This window comes from Stegastes partitus, unplaced genomic scaffold (assembly GCF_000690725.1).
Source record: "Stegastes partitus isolate 25-593 unplaced genomic scaffold, Stegastes_partitus-1.0.2 Scaffold55, whole genome shotgun sequence".
NCBI lineage: Eukaryota > Metazoa > Chordata > Actinopteri > Pomacentridae > Stegastes > Stegastes partitus.
In genome coordinates this window covers 249,039-257,389 of record NW_007577786.1, presented here as the reverse complement: position 1 = coordinate 257,389, position 8,351 = coordinate 249,039, and positions in this window count along the sequence as shown.

Genomic DNA, 8,351 nt, shown 5'->3' with positions numbered 1-8,351 from the left:
ATTCTCTTGATTTAATCAACTTTTTTAAAAATGAGATATTTCTTTGACCCAGACTGACTTATCTCAACGACTATTGGGTGCATTAAGATATATTACACAGACATTGAAGGTGCCCAGTGGATGAAGCCTCCTAACTTTGGCGAATTTATCTCTATACTGAAAAAAAAACCCAAAAACACAATAATATTCTGACAGCAAAAAAATACAGTAAATAAATCATTTACTTAATCATTTTAAGTAACCATCTCTATGAAATTGAAATCTAGTAATTAAAAAATATATATTTACATGAGATGTTTGGGGACATTACATGTGAAAAAATGATTAAATAACTGCTACATATAATAGATAAATGGATAAATGGATGGATGAATGGAATGTGTTGTTGTTGTTGTTGTAAAATTGCTTAATTATACAATATATCTCTTATTTCATGAATAAATCAGTAAAATTTGTAGGTTTACAGAACCATTACTTGTTCTAATTGTTACTGGTTGTATAGAATTAGAACTAGAACTATATTTACTATATCAAACTTGACTTAAACAGTTTAATCTATTAGACCAAAAAAGGAACATTTGCTATGATAGATTTGCAGACGTATTTACAGTCTTTTTACACAAAGAAACTCGGTCCATTTTTGTGATTTTATGGATGAAAAAGAAATTACACCTTTTTTGTGGCGGCACCTTGAGTCTGACATTAGTGGGTTTGAGTGACGGGCAGAACATTGTGTCCGAACAGCTACCTGATGGATTATCATGAAATCTGGTACAAACACTTTCAGAAACTTTCTGATAACTTTGGTGAATTCTTTACTTTTGATTCAATGCCATCGTCCGGTCAAACTTTTACTTTGTCCAATACTTTGGATAAATTACTGCTAATTACCAGCCAGACTAATGACTTTTCCATCATTGTCAGGTTTAAGATGCGTTTTAGTGCTAATTAGAAAACGTAGCCTTTAGCTAAAACACAGAAGTGCTGCTTTCACAGTCTCTTGGCTGTTGACTCTTTGTCTCTTTAGCGCTGCATGTGTGCTGAACCACTTATTTACTTGTGCGGGGTCACGTATGATTATATATTCAGGATGTTTTGCTACCTCTAATGCAAAATAACACGTTAGTCACACTTCAGGTGAAACACTGTGTGGGTATGAGAAAAGCCATCGTGTCTGCTTTCTGTTTGGTGTGTACGAACTCGGATGAGGGATGCTGAGATCCACAGGAAAGACGTAATCGATGTGCCTGTCAACACTCGCCTGACAGTGACACACACACACAGAACACACAGTGTGGTGTGAATGACACGACTCCGTCTAAGTGGCACAAATTGAAGCCCATCAGTTTCTGAGCCAGTGCACAGCTCCTGGCAGTGACGGAGGACTCTCGTCACCGGGGCTGTTGCCTTCGGTTATGTCACCCGGTTAGACTCGGGCCTCTGGTCCCTCGGTACCACCGCCAGTGTCAGTGGCAGGCCTGCCGGCGCAGCCCATCACACCTCCCGGCCATTATCTAACCCAGTGGAGTCATTGGGTCACAGCACCTGCAGTCACCACCCCTCGCCTAGAAAGTTACACTTGCGTCAGCACTGAAAACGGTTCGACCTCTGAGCTATTATCATTGCGATGCCTCTCTGGGAAATCAATAGGGTTGGAAATAGCACAGTTCAGTGTTTAATGATGAAGAATACATCCTCTCCAGCGAGCCACTCTATACTCTACACCCATATAGTCCCAACAATAAACTCTGTGTTCTACACTGACGTCCCCGCAGGTTTCTTTGTGCCGCAAAAAGAAAAATGCTTCAAAAGCCGCGAGCGAACAGATCAGAGCCGCAGATTGTAAACAAATTCTGAGAAAGAGATCTTAAAGAAAAGAAGAAATGCTTTCCAGATGCAGTCAGTGACGTTTTCCCTTCACTCAATGGAGATGTTCTTTAAATTTACTGGTTCCTCTAAGTTTTGGTCGATCGTCGAGCCCCAAGGACTCGTTTAAAGACATAAAGAGAACTGTTTAAAAAAAGAGTCTTTGAAGAAACCTTAAAAAAAAGTTGAAAGAGGCTTTATATAAAAACTCTCAAAGGAAGTATTAATTTTCAACCTTTTAATCCCAAAGAATGATCCAATTCAAAGACCAAAATAAGGAACATTTTCTCCTTTTCTTCGAAGAATTGCTCACTGAGGCCCTTTTCAGACACGAGCTATATAACATCGTTGGAGTCATCAATTTGTCAAAGTGAAGGCGTTCTGCCACCCAGAAATAGGTCATTTTTCTGTTAATGTTCTTGGAGGCTTAATTGAGACAAACAGCCCACAGTTAGAGAGAGAGTACAGTACATGCTGGTCAGTTCACCACATGATGTGCAATAAATAACAAAACAATAAGATCAGCTTATCAAGCTGACCGGATAACTAATAGCCCAACTTATTTATGATTTCTTAAACACTGTCCATTCGTAATGATAATCTAGCGACTACTTTACCAACAGGAAAATAAAATATCCTGACAGCTGTGATGAAGCTCACGATCCAGCTACGAATGGTTTTTAGTTGTGCTCACCTGTGTGCTGTAAGCGCCTGATCGATGTGTCCAAAAAAAAAAAGAAAGAGCAACTTGTAAACATGGAGGTGGATGTTTTTGCTGCAAAAACTCAATCTCTGATGTTGCGCAAACTGATTCTGGAGGTCTAACATGTTCGGCTATAATTATTTGCAGGACCTTTGTGTAATTAGAACACTACAGTTTGCATGTGTATGTTTTTATAATTGACTCTGATATATACGGCCTATCTAACTATATTGTGGTGTAGATGTTGTGTGGTGGCTTTTAACAGACTAAACAAAACATCTTGAGTCTGTTATTTGTTTCTGAATGAATTGCAGGTATCCGATGACACCCTGACTGCTTGTCTTTACTCACATATCCAGAGTATGTCGTTATCTTCCAATATGGACCAGATCCCGCAGCGTCGTCTCATTTTTGACCCATTTACCTACATTTCTTGTTTGTATCTTCTTTCCTGGCTCCTGTGAGACCACAGCTGGCACATACGCAGAGCTACATATTGATGTAATCTACTTTAGGAAGAGAAAGTGAAACAAGCCTCACACATCTACAACACTTACAAAAGTCCCCATCGAAGGAACATGACACAATCAGATTTCATGCGCAGTGAGTAATGCTCCTGTGTAACAGGACCCAGCGAAGGTCAGACGAATCTCCAGGCAACTCCCGATTCCTGCTCAGATGATTTTTCCACCGAAGACGAGTCAGTTTGCAGTCAGAAGAGGCGTCCAGGGGATCCTGGGGTTGATAGGAAATGCCTCTTTAACCAACAGGAACACAGCACAATAGAGGACATTGTGAGGAATCACAGGGTTTTTATTAAGGACTGTGAAGTGGGAGCGAGACGCAGCTGAGAGGAAGAGAATGTGTTCTGGTTTTAACTTTCTCATTTTGCGTCATTCCTCCGTCAAAACATATAAATCGCAAACCTGTCATCTAACCAAATGATGGAGACCCCTGCCCCTGCCGTCTCTCATCTCCGCTCTGCGTCACGCTTTTGTCACGCTGTGCCCTGGCAGCTACTCGAGAAAGCAGATTTCTTAAGAAAAAAAAAAAAAGGAGTTATTTTAACAGGGGCAGACAAGGCTGGAATGTATACAGATTTGACAGAAGAGTGACTGAATTAGAGGCAGAAAAGAGTGGAGGGCAGAGCAGCTGTTCGCTCCGATTTCTCTCGTGCGTCACACTCAGGCCCCTCAGGGGGAACGCAGCAGTTTGAAACTAACCTTTGCACTTTATTGGGAGGGATACAGTTTACAGTTGTGTCGGTTGCCAAAGTGTGTTTATTGTTTGTGGAGAGACTGTATGTCGAACGCTCACGTCTCTGTTTGAGCTCTGATCTCCGTCTTAAGCGCATGAATCCAGAAGACGTGAACAAACTGAACAATTGCAAAGCGGGAGACATGGCTGACTGGGTTATTTCAGAGCTTTATGTAAATATAAACTATAATGAGACTGCAGCTGTCAGCGTCCACGGTGCCGTAATGACCGGAGAGCATCATAGTCGTGTCATAAAAACTGCAACATCACTTTATGTGCAACGCTTTTCCCTTTTACGGCATTCAGCATCTTTGTGAACCCGCTGTGCTGTTATGGTTGTATTTTGTTCAGAAAATGACAGGAATCTTGTCGACTCTTTAACATAACATATAATTATGCCACTCTATGAATGCTACCGACTGTAAGGCAGGTATAGTAACACGCTGCTTCTAGTGTGCAGAAAGTCACTATTATAGCCAGTAATGCTCTTTTTCTTTGGCTGTTGAGAGTTTGGTAGAAGTTTGAAGGATGTTTGTTGCATTTGCTGGATGCAGGAAAAGGGAATTAACCTCTACAGGAATAGCAGTGTACCACATGGTAACTGAGAAGTATTCTTATTTTATCCAGATGTTCAATGACCGCCTCAAAATGAAATTCAAATTGAAAGCATTACAAGCTCCACAGCGGTCAGTCCAAACTAAATGACCTTGGGCTCCATGGATAAGAGATACTTTAAAGGATTTTGAAATACAAGAAGTTTCTGTGTCCTCATCACCAGAGTCTGATCTGAATCATTTGGAAAAACGTGCAATTGTTGAAATTTTTACTTCTGCTTCATCAAAAAAAATCTAAATTAGAAACTGGAAAACAATGAATCAGTGATGCTTTTGAACTTGTTCTGAAAGTTCTCAGCTGCAACTAAACATATTTCGATGGCAAAGAAATACAGCAGAACAATGCTGCATCCATTTCAACCACAGCGGTGCGAGGCGACGTGTTCGCTGAATGTGCTGAGACTTGACAACATTCTCAGAATCCACCACCTTGTTGTTGGTGTTGCAACATTAGCTGCTGCTAATGAGCCTAAATTCAGGAACCAGCGGGGCTGTTCACAGTCGGAGGGTGTGTGACCCACTTTGTTTGTGGCTTAAACCACAATGAAGTAACCTAAGAGCTTCTGAGTAATTGTTTGTTTTTTGATAAGTAAGAGGTGATGATTAAATGATGCCGTTTTATTTAAGTAACTCTCTTAGAACCGCAAATCAAATCACAACCCAGAGGCACGTACTCTGCTTAGTCACAGACTAACATGGAGTTCTCAAATCACAGATGGGACTAAGCAACATTTAAGCCAACGTTTTCATTGAAAATAGCCCAAAGCCTACTTGTAAGATCACAGCACACACCAATATACATATATAGTGCTTAACAAATGTATTAGACCACTACCCAATGTCAGGTTTATGCCACAACTGCACTAAATTAACAGCACAGATAATTACCAAAATAATTTTCTATGTTTCTGTGTTCGTTAACACACCAGTAGGGAGAAGCTCTTTAACCGAAATCATAGTTTTAATGCTAAAATATAATTATTATTGTTATCCATGAATTTAAATGGTAAAATTAAATTGTAAAGCACATTACTATTTCTTGTGGCTCGCTGGTTAGCACCGTTGCCTCACAGCCAGAAGTTCACGTCCCGGTGAGGACACCCGGGATCTTTCTGTGGTGAGTTTGCATGTTCTCCCCGTGCAGTGTGGGTTCTCTCCAGGTTCTCCAGCTTCCTCCCACACAGTCCAAAAACATGTTGAGGTTAATTGGTGATTCTTAATTGTGAGTGTGCTTGGTGGTCTGTCTCTGAGTATAAAATGATTTTTCTCTTCAGTTTGACTCTTACTGTGCCTCCATCTTTAATCCTGTCTGGCCCTTGTGGTGTCCAATATGAACAACATCTTTGTAAATCAGAAGGAAGGTGCAGCCGTGCACATACAAACCTGCACGGTCACATTCTTTGAGGTTAAACACACCCATCAGCTGCCTGTCGGACCAGAATCAGGAGATGTGGAAAAAAAAAAAAAAGAAAAAGAAAGACGAGCGAGTTCATGTGCAGCACTTTCTTTCTTGCTTCTTGTTCGGAGTGTCTGAAGAAGAAAGATTACTGGGGCAGAGAAGCACAAGTGCAGCAGATCACTGGAACACAGAGGCTCCCGTACAGAAGCACGCACGCCTCTGAGAAGAGTTTGACGCTGATGTGCAGTGAAAGGCAGAGGTGGTGCATTAGACGGAGTGTGGAGCTGCTGTGAGTCAGACTGTGCTGCCGTGTCAGCTCGTCCAGACAGACGCTGCTCTCCAGGCTGTGTGTAGGTGTCTCTCAGGGGACGGCCAGGCTTTTCTGTTACGAAACGCAGAGTTCAGGCCAGCAGCGGCTCTGGCTTTTCAATACTTCATGACATGCAAAGGGCCAGCGTTGCCGAGGTCTGTGTGAGCCGGCGTGGCCTGTCGGGTAACGCAGCAGAGCTCTTCATCTGAGGGTCACGGTGCTTCACAATAAAAATGCTTTTAAATCAGACTTCCATTAACAGATTATCTGCAACCTTTGCTATTTCGTGAATCCCTCATTACATTATATTCGCAATATGCATTTTAGTCTGTTTCAAGCTTCTTTTTAACCTGTTATTCAGGTGCATGGATTGTTCATTTGCAAGGAGTGCTGCAGGATAGTGATGCTAGCCGTCTTTGCAAAAACATGATCTTATAGTACAAAATGCAGAGTTTCTCAAATGCAATAGTGAGCAGTGACTGAGCGAAGCTGTACTTTGTTTTTACGTTCCATGTGATGCTGAGCTTGTATCAAAGCCGCAACCATAAATCCAGCACTTACATAATATTCTTAACTTAATTAGGCTTATTATTGTTGGCCCTTGTAGCAACTAAAGCTCCTTATTAAAACTTGATTTATTTGGGGACTCTTACCGCTGAATAATATCTATTGAGACATAACCAGTTTTACTAGTTTAATCTGATGACTTCTGCAATAAAACTGTTGGTGCATAAAATTGATCGTGTTACAATAGATCTTTTCAAAGATGTTTTTAGGCTGAAGTGGACTCAATTTTGGGATATTTTGTGAAAAAAGGAATTTACCAACAACACTATAAAATCATTTTCTCAGTTGTTCCAGGAATATGGGATCAGGAGAGAGTGCTTCCTTGAATAACCACAACTTAAGTCAGCTACCCAAAACAAAATAAAAACTCTTAAAACAAATCTCGACCTGCCACATAATGTCAAAATTTAGAAACACCACTCCTAAAAAATTTAGCTCGAAACTATACAAAATAATCACAAAAATAGACGGTACACATTCTTTACCAATTACAAAATGGCAGCAGGACATAGCAATTGCTCCTGATGCCAACTCCTGGACCCAAATCTGCAAAAACATAAACTCATTGACCAACAACACAAATTTACAACTTATTTGGGGACTCAGAATAGTATCTATTGAGACATAACCCGTTTTACTAGTTTAATCTGATGACTTCTGCAATAAAACTGTTGGTGCATAAAATTGATCGTGTTACAATAGATCTTTTCAAAGATGTTTTTCGGTTGAAGTGGACTGAATATTTGGATATTCATTGAAAAAAGGAAACATAACTAAAACTAGACGACCAGCTATAGATGGTGTAAGAAAGTGACAGTGTTGAATGACTCCTTAAAATCCCTCCGAAGTATCTGAACATGTTTTTAATTCATTCAAGTAAGGTTGCATAGCACAGAAAATAGACTTCGTAATATTCACTGTGGAAACTCCAGGCACTTTCTGGGCCTTCTTTTGCTCCTGTCACAGTTAAACTCACCTTGGGCTCATTTTTCACTGCAATATAAACTCCTGCAACTCTGTGGAAACAGCACGACCATGGCTAGAAGTAGAGAGAACTCAGAAATGTGTTTTGAAAAATCACAAAAAAAGTATTTGTTTATTCTGTAAAAATACAAATGTCGAGCAAATGAAGTCACGTTCAAATACACAGTCCGGAAAAGGTGCAGTGCAAGCATACATGAACCTCATCTAATCAGCTACATTATGGAAATGTAGCTGAACAAGCTTTCATTTAAAAAAACACAAGCTGCCTAAGTTTATCTCTGTCACTGTGTGATGTCTTTTTGCAAAGAAAGAAATCCATCAGAACATTGAATGATGATTTAAAGAATGTTATGCTGCCTTGTCCTCTGTTCTAGGTTTTGTAAACCAGGCAGGAAAACTAAATCCCTGAACTGCTCAAAGACTAGACTGAAAGATTTTCTTGTGTTTTGTTGTGAATCAGTCAGTGCACCTTAAGTTGTTAATACAACTTTAACGATTCCATTTGTTTTTATTAGCTCTCTTTCTTGATGCTTTAATGATAATAGATATTCAAGTACTTAAAAAAAAAATGCATATGAATTCCAAGTGGATTATATGACCTGCAGATATCCTGTTTCCTCACCTGGAGAATAAAGTGTCAGAGCATCGTTC